This window comes from Palaemon carinicauda, chromosome 27 (assembly GCF_036898095.1).
Source record: "Palaemon carinicauda isolate YSFRI2023 chromosome 27, ASM3689809v2, whole genome shotgun sequence".
Classification (NCBI taxonomy): domain Eukaryota; kingdom Metazoa; phylum Arthropoda; class Malacostraca; order Decapoda; family Palaemonidae; genus Palaemon; species Palaemon carinicauda.
The window spans coordinates 87,723,915-87,736,414 of record NC_090751.1 but is presented as its reverse complement, the minus strand read 5'-3'; the positions used below and the strand labels follow the sequence as shown (position 1 = coordinate 87,736,414).

The following is a 12,500-nucleotide window of genomic DNA, read 5'->3' as shown; positions in this document are numbered from 1 at the left end:
ATATACCTCACTAAATTCGTATGAATAAAAATGATGGATTCAACATTCAAATAAGCAAAGATGTTTCAGAAATTAAAGCAATCGATTAATATACCTAATGGACAAAATAATAAAATTAACATAAATAAATCTATATTTAAATATAAAAATCAAACATGTTTGAGTTAGTAAATACATTTGAAACATATGTAAGCTATATGTGAATGCATTATCATTTAACTTAGAGAAATCACAACTGAAACATGGAATTAGTAAATAGAACTTTACCATATTTGATACATTTAATAAAATTTGAAAGAACGAATATATAATAACCATAAAATAACCTCATAAATAGAATAATACTATCCGAGCATTACTGCCATATTATTGGAAATTACCCGTTTGATCTGATTTCTGCGAAAAATAATTTTGTACAGTGTAATAGCTCTAAAATAATACTACATTTGAAGATAAAAACCAATATTTCCCAGTAAATTAATCAGTGGAAATTATCCCCATTCCAAAAAGTGTTCTAGAATTTTATTCTGACTATAACTAAATTGTAGAATTATCTTAAAAAAACATGCTCAGTCATAAATCCACCAAAATCATTTGATGATACAGAAAGTTCTAAAGAGAATTAAATTGGGAAATGTTCATTACATTGTCAATTCCGTAAACTTGTCTTTTTTATATACAATAAATTAATCATCTATAAATTTAGATAAATGGAATAACCCTTTGAAATGGTCTTCGTCAAATGAAGTAAATTACAATTCATTAACATCTCGCGATGAATAACTAGGTAATCAATCCAGACTTTCTTTACCTTTGTTCTAAGTTACGAGTATTCCCAATTGCTATCCAACTGAACAGCATTCCAAACAGATTTATAACTGCAATAAAGCCATCAGTCCTCGAGGCACGTAATTCGATCTGCACGCAATGTGTATGGCTACCATTTTCTGAAGACATATGAGAATAGTTCCAAAATTATCCTAAGGACATACTATCGGATGAGTAATGTCTCCATGTATATCAAAGAGTGTAATGGCGAGCTTTGATCGCGTATCCTTTTCTATGCAGAATCCTACCCGGACACACAGTCGCAAGTCCTCAAATTTGACGATTGATGGTGATTCAATCGTTAGTAATGCGAGGTAACGAGTTTCTCTAGCTTTCGCATGGCAGCAGATCGATCCCAGCCCGGGACCTTGAGTTTAAGCTGTTTACTAGGAAGGCCACTGCTGTGGTAGGGCACCACAGTGGGGGGTTGGGCTTGCCCGGCTGACGTTCTGGTGAGTATCTATTCTGATGGAACTGGAACTGAAACCAGTTACCTTCAATGAGCAAAATGTTGACTGTTACGACATGCAATGCCTTGAATCAAGGATACGAGACCTCGCCTGAATGTGCATCACTCAAGAAGTCGATATCCACTTTACTTGAATTGCATTTAGCATTTTGAAAGGGGCCATTTTAAACCCGTCTACATATATGTTAACCAAATGTACAATAGAAGTAAAAATATAAATGCAAATACTTTTCTTCCTCTTTTTGAAACCCGGTTGTGATTTTACCTACTTAACCCACATTAGGCGAATGGCAATGTCGAAGTGACACTCGTGAGCTTTCTCACAAGATTATGATATGGCCAAGGACTTTAAAATTAGCCTAACTAGCAAATTTTATTGTTAATCAGGCAAGGCATTTAGGGATAAATGGATATACTAATTTTTTATGTTCTTAAATGGTATATGTATATATATATATATATATATATATATATATATGTATATATATATATATATATATATATATATATATATATATACACATATATACTGTATATATATATATATATATATATATATATATATATATATATAAATCATATATATGTAAATATATAAAAATATACATGTACATAGATTTATATTTACATATAACTAAATATATATGCAGTTTTACATACATACATAAACACACACACACACACATATATATATACATATACAGTATATATATATATATATATATATATATATATATATATATATATATATACAGTATATATCGGTCATCAAAACACCATTTGGAAAACATGGGGTATCTCCACAAACAAATCGAGACTGGTCATTGCCTGGTGCACTTGGTGAGGGCTAAAACCTTCATGAACTTTTGCAGAAAACCTTCACTGCATGAGCCACTTCATCTATGGCATTTCAAGTTCATCAGTTTTACATCGACAACTTTATAATCATTATGTTACTCGCATTCATCTTGAATGTTAGCTAATCTCGCAACTTCGGGATACAAAGGCCTTTTTAATTGAAAACCATAATCAAATGTAACCAGTTCTATTTTTGTTTCTCTATTTCTCTTCTTACCTATAATAACCATTTGGTCATAGATTAAGATATTCCACATCCTTTCAGTACTTCTTACTTCATATATACTGTCTAAACATTAGTTTAAACAGCTGTCACACTTTTCCCTTCCCGCTGCTTTTATTGTTACCAACCCACTTTCATAAAGGAGACAAGGGCATTTCAACTTTTATTTCCAGAGACTCTTCTTAACTCGCAGGTTCTGTAACCTTCTTTTGTTCATAGATTCTATGATATACCTCTTCTCCCATTCTACCACCAACATTTATATTTACTTCTAATTACCCTTACGAATCTACCTTCTCCATAATTATTCTAAGTGGTAAAATACCTTCGTTTCCATTTACCCCGATAAACTAAATTTTCCCAGAATTTACTTTCACCTTCCCTCTCTTAAAACTCCTTACACTCATTCAATAATATACAGTAAACAGTTTCTCTTCACTACCGCCATCTAATGCTACAAAATCGCACTAATCCCTAAACTCCAAACACTATCTTTTGGTCTCATATGAGACATCTCTTATTATCCCATCCATAAAATATTACGTGGCCATGAAGACATCATTAATTCCTGTTAATGAATTTAACGCCAAAGTAATCTTTGTTCTCATCCTTGAAGTATTTCCCCATCTTCAACAAATTACTTCCTATACCATACGTTCTCAATGTACTCCAATGCCTACCTCTGCCTATGCTATCAAATATTTTCTCTAGATTTGCATGTGGCAAATTTCACGCTAAAAATTAATTCAAACTGTGTTGATAAACACAGCTTTTTCTTATCATCCATTGAGTTATCTGTCATGATTCTCTAATCTGAATTCTACCATGGCTTGCCTCAATAGGTCTTGCTAAGACTTTTGAAACAAAGGCCTAAGTGTGATGATTACTTTTAGAGATAGGGTTATTAAGAATTATCTAATCTTTCAGAGGTACACAAGCTGCACAGGCTCGATGCAGTATAGCTTCCCCAATCAAAAGAAGAAAACTTAAGAATCAAGCCTAAAATATTATCAACCTTCTTAACAAGTATTTATATGAAAATTAGAAAATGATAGGAGGAAATAATAAATAACATTATAAAAAAGACAAATCAGTATTTAAAAAAAAAGAACTACAAAACATAAAAATTAAGGCTATGCATTTCGGATAGGGTGAATGTAGACTAAATGCAAGGGTTGCATCAAATATCCATCGTACCATCTAACCTTCAGGACTCACAATCAAATCATTACTAAAGAATCCAAACGAAGAAAAAAAAAAAAAAAAAAAAAAAAAAAAAACATAAGAACACTATCCTGAGTGACACCACATAACATAAGTCGGTCATTTAAAAACCATGCATTGAATCAAGTTCGTAACCCCCTAAACATGAGCAGTGATAATTTACATGTAAAAATCTTGAGGTGAAGCAAGTCAAAGCCAGCACTAAAATCAACAAATCTTTTCAAAGATATAATGAATATACTTCTATACCAGTAAAACTTTATAAGGGTTGTTGTGGCCAATTGCTAACGTCTCTGTCTTGTGATCACCTTGCTGGGGTTCAAGTCCCGTTTAAACTAGTTGGTTCATTTAATGTTCGCAACCTTACCATCCTTGAGAGCCAAGGCTGGGGTCTTTGTGGGAGCCTATAGGTCGACCTGCTGAGTCATCAGCAGCCATTGCCTGGTTTTCTCTAGTCCTAGCTTGGGTGGAGAAGGAGCTTGGGCGATGATCATATATATATATATATATATATATATATATATATATATTTTTGGGCTCAAGCCATGTCGTCCTGATGGAAGTTCCTATAGGGTAGCTTCCTAGGGTATATTACAACTACGGCGATATTCCCAGAGAATTTACCTTAAGGTACCAGAATTCTAACTCCTGGAGCGAGTATCCCTCGTGAAAGGGATATCGCGACATATCAGAGGACGTATTCTAGACACGTCACATGGCAATCTACGACCTGGACAGAGATTTCGTCTCGTAGGAGGTGATTGACGAGATACGAATTCGGGAAAGAAAAAGAGGAGCCGCTCCCAAGGCTTCCCTATCCCCGATTCGTATGCGTGCCTGGCGCCAATCCTGGCGCCATCTGTATTCCTTTTTGCGTAGCTTAACAACTCGGTGTTTTTTCCTGTTTTTCTCGCAAATCTTGGATTTATTCGGCTTTTCATGGCTTCTTCGTCTTCGTTGGCCTCTGATAAGTTGAGTATAGTGTCTGTTATGTATAAATGTAGGCTCTTGGTAAAATTTTGAGTGATTAATAGGATTAATCTTTGATACAAGAGCCGTAGCCTACCAGAGGTGTCCTGGACACTGTCGCTCGCTAGGTATAAATTAGTTAGTCAGAGCGACATTCCTGGTTGTTTTGCTTTAATAAATTTTAGCTATTTAGCTTTACATAGGATTTCCTTTCGTGCTTAGTATTATTTGGCGAAGTATTCGCCATTCTGGCCTACGCTAGGCCATGTAGCCTAGTCGTTTGGTCCTAGTACTTCATGCATGATTTTGGTTTTTCCGAGTGTAATTAAAATTTTATTGAAGCTTTAGGCTATATTTTATACATTTTAGACTGTGTGGAATATTTCCAAGATTGTATACGTGTGAGTTTCGGTGAATTAGGTAATCGATTCTCTTGGTGCCTAGGCTAATTGCTTATGGAGCCTTAGTATACTTTATCATACTCCCCCGGTTGCTTTCTTTTCTTCGGAGAAGGTATGCAATCCCTTTCCCTCTGTTTAAGCCTTGGGCTTATCCCTAAGTGGTTTTTTCCGAATTTATTTTCGATAAAACTATACTAGGGTGTTACTGTACCTTCATGTTCCTGTGGCTATGGTTCAAGAGGGACAGAACAACAGAGTTTTTAGTCTGAGTCCGTGTTGTCTGGCTTGGGGCAGAGTTCCCCTCACTGACCTAACACTTACAAAGGGAGCTTAGCTCCCTTAGGTCACTACCGAAGGTTTCTGTAAGTTATGATTCCTTCTTTTGTGATCGACCAGACTAAGTCCTGTTGCTGTTCTCGGGGGAGGATAAGTTCTTCCCTTGGGAGTAGCAACGCCTTCCTTGCTTTGGTGCTCTGGAAGCTGGCAAGTATTGCTGGCCTTTTCCCTTAGATCTCCCTTAGGCTAAGATAAGTTTCTTGGCTGCGGGTGATCTGTCACTAAAGCAAGGTTGGCAGGACCCTCTTGTCCCTTCCCCCTCTATCTCCGTAATGGCCTAGCCATTACTGTACTGTACCTTGCCGGCCGGCAGGGGTATTACTGTACTGTACGTCGTTCTACTTCTGGACCTAGTATAGGTTGGGATGTGGAATTGACTCAGCCCATTGCCGGCCGGCAGAGATGCTGGCCGGCAAGGGTCTTATGTTTTCGAGTGCTGCCCGGACCTCTCTTGGTCCCTCATCCATGCCTGCCGGCAGAGCCGGACGGCATTGGTCAAGGAAGCCTGAATTAAGTTTCTCCCCTTCCTTATATGCACTCTTTCGGTTGCCGGGCTTGGGGGGTTGTGTACACTCTTATCCCGGCATCCATTCTATTTTCTTCTAGTGCTGTACCTGTCCCGGCTGCCGGCCTATGAGGCCGGCAGCCGGGCAGGTGTAGTCTTCTGGTTCTTTTGCTGCCGGCTGGCATCGGTCTTGTACCTTTGCTGGCCAGCTTATGTCAGTCCTTGTCTGCCGGTCACCAAGAGTGTGGCCGGCAGCTGGGTACTACTTTGTGTAGTTGCTGGCCGGCAGTCATTGCCGGCCAACACTGGCTGTTACCGGCCGGCAGCTGCTGCCGACCGGCACAGGCATTTGAACCAGAGTGCTGCCGCCCTATAGCTGTTAAGTAGTATACTTTAAAGCTAGTTGTGGTGTGTGCCGCCCGGCAAAGGCAGGCCGGCACACATCCTCCTATACTGTACTAGTATTCTTCTGTATAGCATATACAGTAAGAAGAAAACTATAGTAAAGGTTTAGGTACAGCACTGTATCTTCTAACACTATTGTGTTTTCTTGCACAGCCCTTTGCTGTTGCCCTCAGATAGGAAGCAGAGTTCTTCCCTTTCTATTATCCAGGATTTTAAAATCATTGCCTAGGTGTGAGCTCCACCTGTTTCCTCTGGAAACCTTGCATTGGTTACTCTAGAAGAGATAAACCATTTTGATTTTATTATCTGGAAGGCTGCAACAATGGGTTGTGAGGGAAACACAAGTGTGTGTCTTTCCTTTATGAATTGTTATGCTATACTATGCATATCCAGTGATACATAGTTCACTTGATACTCATGGAAATTTCTTCTCTTTACAGGAGGACCCTCCGAAGTGCGGAAATGTTTTCTGCAATGTCCGCAGCAAGAACCTCTGTGGACATGAGTGTTGTAGGAGACACGCAGCATGCGCTGTCTCCAAGGATGATCTCCAGTATTGGGACCCTCAGGTATGTACTGTATGCACTAACCTGATTACTGAGGCTTTTGATTCCCCTAGAACGGCGGAATCAAGGGATATAGCAAGGGAAAAGCTTCGTACTTGGGTAAGGGGCTTCAAGAAGAACACCTCTGGCCCTTATCTTCCAAGTGAGAAGATAAGGGCGTATCTTTTTCCCCAGGCATCAGCTGAGGCAGTGATTCCCCAGCCTCAAGAGGAGATCCCTCAAGATCAAGTCCAGGTGGACGTGGAAGTCGCAGTCGCGATGCAGGACATCCAGTTGGATGACAGGATGTCTGACCTGGACGAACGTTTGGAAGAAGACCTCCTGGCAGAAGGTCAGGATCAAGTTCAAACCCCGGATGTTGCAGAGGATGAGGTCGACGAGGTGTCGGCTACTCCGGTTCAGATGCCGGAGCCTATCCCCTCAACATCGGCTGGTCTCCCAGTAGAACTGGGACAGGCCCTCTCTTCGATTGTTGGAATGATCCAACAAATGCAGAAGGAGAATCAGGAGAAGGCGGCTGCAATGGAATTGCGCATGCAGTCCCTGGCAGAATCACATGGGCCCCAGAAAAGGCTCAATGTGAAAGACCTTCCCATATGCTCAGATGCTAACCCATGGAGGTATGCTGAGCACATGCCGATGACGACTGGAAAGATCGTCATCTCGGATAAGCTGGGTTCAGTTCCCCTAGAGGAGGTAGAATTCTGGCCCAGCAAGGCATCATATCCGGACTGCTATGTCCGGCTGAGAAAAGAACCAGCTTCAAGGGAGGAGACAGAGCCGAAGGAGGTCATTATTATGGACCACGCTAAGGCTCAAGCCCTACTTTCATCCTCGATGAAAGAGAGGGGCTTCTCTAATTCGAAGGTAGCTGCATTGAGCAAGAAGCTCCCTTCTTTTGTGTCCTCTCCTGATAGAGCCTTCCCCTTTTTACAGAAAGGGTTTGCGGCTGTCCTAAAGGCAGTCGAGGCCGGCAAGCCTTGCCCCTCCCTGGAGGAGTGTAAACCCTTGTCGCTGGCTCTGCCTATGGACCACAAAGACTGGAAGGATGTCCATCTGACATTCTCAGTGGGAAAGTTGGAGGCTGATATTGCCGGACGGCAATTCGGCGAGGACCTCCCCAAGCTGTCCGAATCTCTTTTACGAAGAGAGTTCGAGACAAAAGAAAGACTGGCTGCCTCAATGTCTCATCAGACTACTCTTGAGACGATGGCAAGTGACCCTAAGGTCCATGAAATGTTCATGGTAGTGGCTAAGTCTCACCTAGCCACAGTGACGAAGGACCTTTATGGCTTCGTCAAAGCAAGGAGAGCTTGCAGGGAGTTCGTGTTCACCGGGGCTTCGGTGAGACACGAGCCAAGGAAGTTAATCTCCTCCAACATTTGGGGAAAAGACCTTTTCCCTACCGATGTGGTCAAAGAGGTTGTTGATAAGGCCGCCGGGAGAATAGAAACCTTCTCCAGAAGTGGGGCCTGGCTATCAAAAGAAAATCTTCCCCGGATGAGGGTCCTCAACCAAAGAGGAAGAATATGAGGACTAGGCTACCGTCTCGGCCAGCCAAGCCTTATAGACAGCAACAGCAACTGCAATTGCCTTTGCCTCCAGTGCCCCAGATGGTGGCTCAAACCCCAACTACTTTTCAGTGGGTACCCCAGGCTGTGCCAGGTCAGTCAACCACATTCACCCCAACGTTCGAAGGACAGTCTTCTTCCTTTCGAGCAAAACCTAGAGGAGCAGCCAGAGGCTCGTCTAGGCGCCCCTCAAGGGGAAGGGGATTCAGAGGTGGTCGTGGTCAGGGAGGCAAGACCTCAGGACGGCAGTCCAAGTGAAACGATACCGGTAGGAGGGAGACTGATGAAATTTTGGGATCGCTGGACCTTCGATCCCTGGGCCCACAGCCTACTCAAGAATGGACTGGGTTGGAGCTGGTACAGCACTCCACCCCCGTGCCTTCGGTTTTTCCAACACTCCACCCCCGTTTTGGAGGAGTACGTTCAAGAACTGTTGGAGAAAAAGGTGATCCGAAAGGTGAAGTCCATCAAATTCCAAGGGAGGCTGTTTTGTGTTCCCAAGAAAGACTCGGAAAAGCTCAGAGTCCTTCTGGACTTGTCGCCACTCAACAAGATCATAGTGAATTGCAAATTCAAGATGCTAACACTGCAACACATAAGGACCTTACTGAACAAGAGGGCATACTCAGTCTCTATAGACTTGTCAGACGCCTATTGGCACATTCCAATCAGCCGTCGACTCTCCCCCTACCTAGGGTTCAGGCTACAACGGAGACTGTACGCCTTCAGAGCCATGCCATTCGGGCTAAACATAGCCCCAAGGATTTTCACGAAGCTTGCGAGCGCAGCTCTCAAACAATTACGCCTAAAGGGAATTCAGGTAGTAGCCTACCTGGACGACTGGCTGGTGTGGGCAGCATCCGAGACCGAATGCTTGCAAGCTTCCAGTCAGGTGATCCAGTTCCTAGAGTACCTAGGCTTCAAGATCAACAGAAAAAAGTCTCGACTTTCTCCATCCCAAAAGTTCCAGTGGCTGGGAATCCACTGGGACCTTTTGTCACACAGTTTCTCCATCCCGACGAAGAAAAGGAAGGAGATAGCGGGCTCTGTCAAGAGACTTCTAGATTCCGAAAGGATATCAAGACGCGAACAGGAGAGGGTACTAGGCTCTCTCCAGTTTGCTTCAGTGACAGACCCAGTGCTAAGAGCACAGCTAAAGGATGCAACCGGAGTTTGGAGAAGGTATGCATCAAACGCGCGAAGAGACCTGAGAAGACCAGTGCCGCCTCGGCTACGTACTCTTCTCAGACCTTGGTCCCAAGCCAGACATCTAAAGAAGTCGGTTCTTCTTCAGCCACCTCCCCCGTCGATGACGATTCACTTAGACGCCTCAAAGGAGGGATGGGGAGGTCACTCTCATCGGAAAAAAGTCCAGGGGACTTGGTCCAAGCTATTCAGGACCTTTCATATAAACTTTCTAGAAGCTATGACAGTGCTCCTTACCTTAAAGAAAGTCTCCCCGCGTCACTCGATCCACATAAGATTGGTGACGGACAGCGAGGTGGTTGTGAGATGCTTGAATCGACAAGGGTTGAGGTCACCACCTCTCAACCAAGTGATGTTAGCCATTTTCCGATTGGCGGAAAAGAAGAAGTGGTACCTGTCGGCAGTTCACCTTCAAGGAGTCCGCAATGTGACAGCGGACGCTCTATCCAGGTTCACACCGATAGAGTCGGAATGGTCCTTAGACGCAGGATCATTTTCCTTCATTCTGAATCAAGTCCCAGAACTGCAAATAGACCTCTTTGCGACGAAAGACAACAAGAAGTTGCCCCTGTACGTGTCCCCGTACGAGGACCCCTTAGCGGAAGCAGTGGACGCAATGTCCCTCGACTGGAACAGATGGTCCAGGATTTATCTGTTCCCTCCTCACAACCTTCTGTTGAGGGTCCTCAACAAACTGAGATCCTTCAAGGGGGTAGCGGCAATAGTGGCCCACAAGTGGCCGAACAGTATGTGGTTCCCCTTGGCGTTGGAACTACAGATGAAGTTCGTGCCGCTACCACATCCAGTTCTGACCCAGCGAGTCCAGAAGTCGACTGTCTGCGCTTCATTACAGAAAACCCGGACCCTGCAGCTCATGATTTTCTCGCCCTCGCGGTGAGAAAGCGTTTCGGGATTTCGAAAGCCAGCATAGACTTCCTAGAGGAATATAAGTGCAAATCGAATAGAAGGCAATATGAGTCATCTTGGAGAAAATGGGTGGCCTTTGTAAAGGCAAAGAATCCGCAGGAGATCTCAACAGACTTCTGCTTATCTTTCTTCATCCACCTCCATGGCCAAGGGTTGGCAGCTAACACGATTTCAGTGTGTAAATCTGCTTTGATGAGACCCATTTTATTTGCCTTCCAGATCGACCTAGGTAACGAGATCTTTAATAAAGTTCCGAAAGCCTGTGCTAGGCTCAGACCTTCAGCACCTCCAAAGCCCATCTCATGGTCTTTAGACAAAGTTCTTCATTTCGCCTCCCTGTTGAGCAATGAAGAATGTGCGTTAAAGGATTTGACGCAAAAAGTTATTTTCCTATTTGCACTCGCGTCCGGGGCCAGGGTTAGTGAGATCGTAGCCCTCTCGAGAGAGGCAGGTCGTGTTCAGTTCCTGGATGGGGAAGAACTGAACCTGTTTCCGGATCCTACGTTTCTCGCCAAGAATGAGTTACCCACCAACAGGTGGGGTCCCTGGAGAATCTGCCCTCTGAAAGAAGATGCATCTCTATGTCCAGTAGAATGCCTAAAGGTCTATCTTCGTGGAACTTCAGACTTCAAGGGTGGTCAACTATTCAGGGGAGAAACATCAGGCTCAAATTTATCTCTGAATCAACTCAGAGCGAAAATCACATATTTTATTCGCAGAGCGGATCCTGACAGTACACCCGCAGGTCACGATCCGAGGAAAGTTGCCTCATCCCTAAATTTCTTTAATTGTATGGATTTTGAACATCTCCGTTCATACACGGGCTGGAAGTCTTCCAGGGTGTTCTTTCGCCACTATGCGAAGCAAGTAGAGGAACTTAAGAGATCTGTGGTAGCAGTGGGTCGTGTAGTTAACCCTACTGTTTAACTCTGCGAGGAACAGTGGTCTTAATTGGGACGATTAAGTCCAGGGTGAGTGTGTAAGTACATACTGTACTACAAACTAAATGAGGGCACCAAGTGCCCATATAGACTGTTCCTTCTTTCAAAGGTGAACCTAGCATAAGTTCAGACATGTGTGCCAAGCGTTTCTAACGCTAATGTGATTGATTTGTAATACAGACTTTTATGACTTGATACCTTGGTATCTTATTAAAGTGGTGTTTAATGGTTTTTCTTTCAGATAAACAAGTTCTGTTTACTATCATACTTATGCTTAAAGTTTTGGGTTATCCTCTTTTATATATATATATATATATTTGTTGTTAACCTGTCTGTTTATTATCTGTCAATAAACTTGTTCTTGAGAACCTTGCGTCTCTTTCACCTGTGTCAATTTATTGGTATAATTGAGCATTTTAATTCTATGTATCTTATCTGGGATAATTCTGATTGAATTGTTCTGTTATGCAAGCTATGTTGCATTGGTTTATGTAGTCCCCTAATGGGAGGACTCCGTCCCATAAAGGGACGAGGGCGGTTTTATTAGTTTCTTCCTATGCGGATATAAACCTTTGTCCAATACAAGTATTGTGCGGATTACTGGTCAATATATTGACGCAGTGGTTCTATACAAACTATGCTTTACTTAATATAGGGCGAGACCACTATATTAGCTTGCCTGGTATTCATACATAGATATATGTACTCTTCGAGACTTTCCAGAGTCTAGTAGGACTCTTCCCTGTAGGGGGCAGGAAGCTCTAACATAGTTTATAGTTAGTTGAAAAGATGTATAACGGTAACATCTTAGGTCTCTAGGTCTAGTCGACCGGGAATAAATTACCTCCGGGGAGTACGGCACATTCTGAGAATCCACAGATACAGTAATGCTCTGGTACACTTCCATCAGGACGACATGGCTTGAGCCCAAAAAACGGATTTTGAGCGAAGCGAAAAATCTATTTTTGGGTGAGATGGCCATGTCGTCCTGATGGACCCGCCCTTGCCTTTCTAAGAAAGGGCTGTAGGACCCCTCCCTACATACAGTATCTGTAGCACCTCGTGTACGCT

At 42.7% G+C, this 12,500-nt stretch overlaps 1 protein-coding gene across 2 annotated transcripts in view; it reads left to right on the top strand.

The window, feature by feature from the left end:
- The window catches only part of LOC137621230 (metabotropic glutamate receptor 2-like), a 107,468-nt gene that overhangs the window by 30,161 nt on the left and 64,807 nt on the right, over nucleotides 1-12,500 (top strand). The window lies entirely within an intron of this gene.